The following is a 2,370-nucleotide window of genomic DNA, read 5'->3' as shown; positions in this document are numbered from 1 at the left end:
ATTTGTTTGCAATCCATGCTTCATCCTGTTAACATGATGGCATGGTAGACTGGGTATTCATTTTGGCATGTACATTGTTTCCTGTGGAGAAAACAATGAAAAGAGCCTGACAGTTGGAAAGTTGGAAACTTAAATGTTGCATGAAATACCACTTTAAGAGATAAAATTATATCTGTATGACTTCTTGATCAGCTAACAGCTGTCAGAAAAATGCCTAAAATTTGGTTCATAACACCCAGCCCAATTACATGGTGCAGTCTTCACGTATTGAATTGGAATGTTTCATCATTTGTAGGTTTTAAAACAATTGTTCACAAGAGTTGGTGATACTTCTGTTATTTTTAGTCCTTGAGGAGGGAAGGGAATATGTAGTTAACAGAGACTGGGTATTGTTCTGGAATATTTGAATTTTTCTAATCCTATGGAATGAATGAATATATGAATTTATAATACAGACTAAACAAATCGCAGTTGATGTGTCAGCTTATTGTTGTTCTTTAGTTGTTTTCAGTCTTGTCCAATCTTTCATGACCTCTTTTGGGGGTTTTCTTAGCATAAATACTGAAGTGGTTTGTTTTCCTTTCTCCAGCTCATTTTACAGAAAAGCAAACAGAAGTAAACAGGGTAAAGCAATTTTCATAGGGTCACATAGTTACTAAGTGTCAGGCACCAGATTTTAATTCAGGTTTTCATGACTCCAAGTCTGGCACTCTCTCCATAGTGCCAGTTAGCTGTCCGCCTGTAGTATATGAGTGAAATCTATTAGTATGGGCCTTTAAGAGTCTTCCTGTTTCTTGGAGTCCATGTGCCTGCTGATTAAGGGAGATATTATTAAATGCTATTTATTCTTGGAGAGCAATGGAATCCTTTCTTCAGAGGAGTACTGAGAGACCACTGGCGAATGGTGAAACAGCATAAAATGACAAACATACCCAAGCCAAAACATATTAGCATATGAAAATTTCTGTCAATTCTCAATGTTTTAGGGTAATGGGGAATGGGAAGGAACTTACTTGAGAGATAGCTTTGTACCCTGGAAAGGGTAATTGGGGTCAAATACTGGCTGTGCCATTTGCTATGCAAATGATCTGGGGGAAATAATTTCACCTCCCTGGGTTTGTTTTCTCTTCTTAAAAAATGAGAGGGTTGCACTCAGTGACCTCTAAGGCCCCTTCTAGCTCCAAATATATGAACCCAAGATCCTCATGATGCTACTTCAGTACTTCAAAACTCTGTGATTTCATTTGTGTCCATATGTTCATCAGAAACACAGTTCATGTTCTCCCTATCCTTTAGTAGATGGTCTTTGAGATATTTCTGTGGCTAAAATATTGCTTTCCCTAAAGCCAAAGTAGTGATGAGCTTCTCTAAACTTAGTAGAATCAACCTTTTCCTCCATGTGTTTATTCTAAGAGAGACAAATCAAAACAAACTCCCATGATATTACTTTGATATTCATTTTATTCTCTAATCCTGCTTTATCTCAAATTCCTCACATGACCATTCCAGGTGGCATTGGGCTCTCTCTTCTCTGATTTCCTATAATACTATGTTCCAAATTTTTGTCTCTCTCCACCCATGTAACAATAATCAAACCGATGATACCATTCCTGGGGAGACTGGGGGTGGTGGGGTCGGGCGGCTCGCCTGGTCCAGCGCCCCAGCTTCCAGGGGGCACGGCTGCCGGCGACCCTGAGGCACAGTCCGGCTGGGCAGGGATCCTTTAGCCCCCGGCGCCCCCAGTGTCCGAGCTGGACAGCAGGGATGCCTGGCTCCTGCGGAAGGAGCATGAGACAGCCTTCCTCTCTTGGTTCAGAAATGGTCTCTTGGCCTCCAGCATGGGAGTAACCTTCTTCATGCAGAGTGATATGGGCCGGGAGGACTCTTATGGCATCTTCCTCCTGGGCAGCCTGTGCGTCTTCTATGGCAGAGCCTCCATACATGGCCGGCCTGGATTTGCTGTGGCGGAATGATGCTGCCTCTGGGCGGGGCGCTGGTCGGGATGGAGCAGGCCTGTTCTGGAGCTGGAGGTGGAGGGAACCGAACCAGAGCCATGGCTGGAGCCAGACTACGCGGATGAGGAGGAGCCGCTGGCCACCAGGGCCGGCCTGCTGCGGGGCCAGGCCAAGTGAGGGGCATAGGCACCTGGCACGAGCACGATTAAAGGCCATCACACTCAAAAAAAAAAAATTCTTATGACTCTAATCACCATTCGATCTTATTTCCTAGTCCAAAACTTTCCTCCATTCCTCTCTGGTGACCACTCCCTATATGTGTCATTTTCTCCTATTAGAATATTAACTCCTTGAGAACAGGGACTGTGTAGTTTGCTTATATTTATGCCTCCAACCTTTAGTAGATAGCACATGC

At 43.8% G+C, this 2,370-nt stretch overlaps 1 pseudogene; it reads left to right on the top strand.

Moving 5' to 3' along the window:
* The first annotated feature begins 858 nt into the window (after positions 1-858).
* LOC122747633 lies at positions 859-2,132 on the top strand (annotated as a pseudogene).
* Positions 2,133-2,370: the final 238 nt, after the last annotated feature.

This window comes from Dromiciops gliroides, chromosome 3 (assembly GCF_019393635.1).
Source record: "Dromiciops gliroides isolate mDroGli1 chromosome 3, mDroGli1.pri, whole genome shotgun sequence".
NCBI lineage: Eukaryota > Metazoa > Chordata > Mammalia > Microbiotheria > Microbiotheriidae > Dromiciops > Dromiciops gliroides.
The sequence above is the reverse complement of the archived record's forward strand: the minus strand, read 5'-3'. Positions and strand labels throughout refer to the sequence as shown.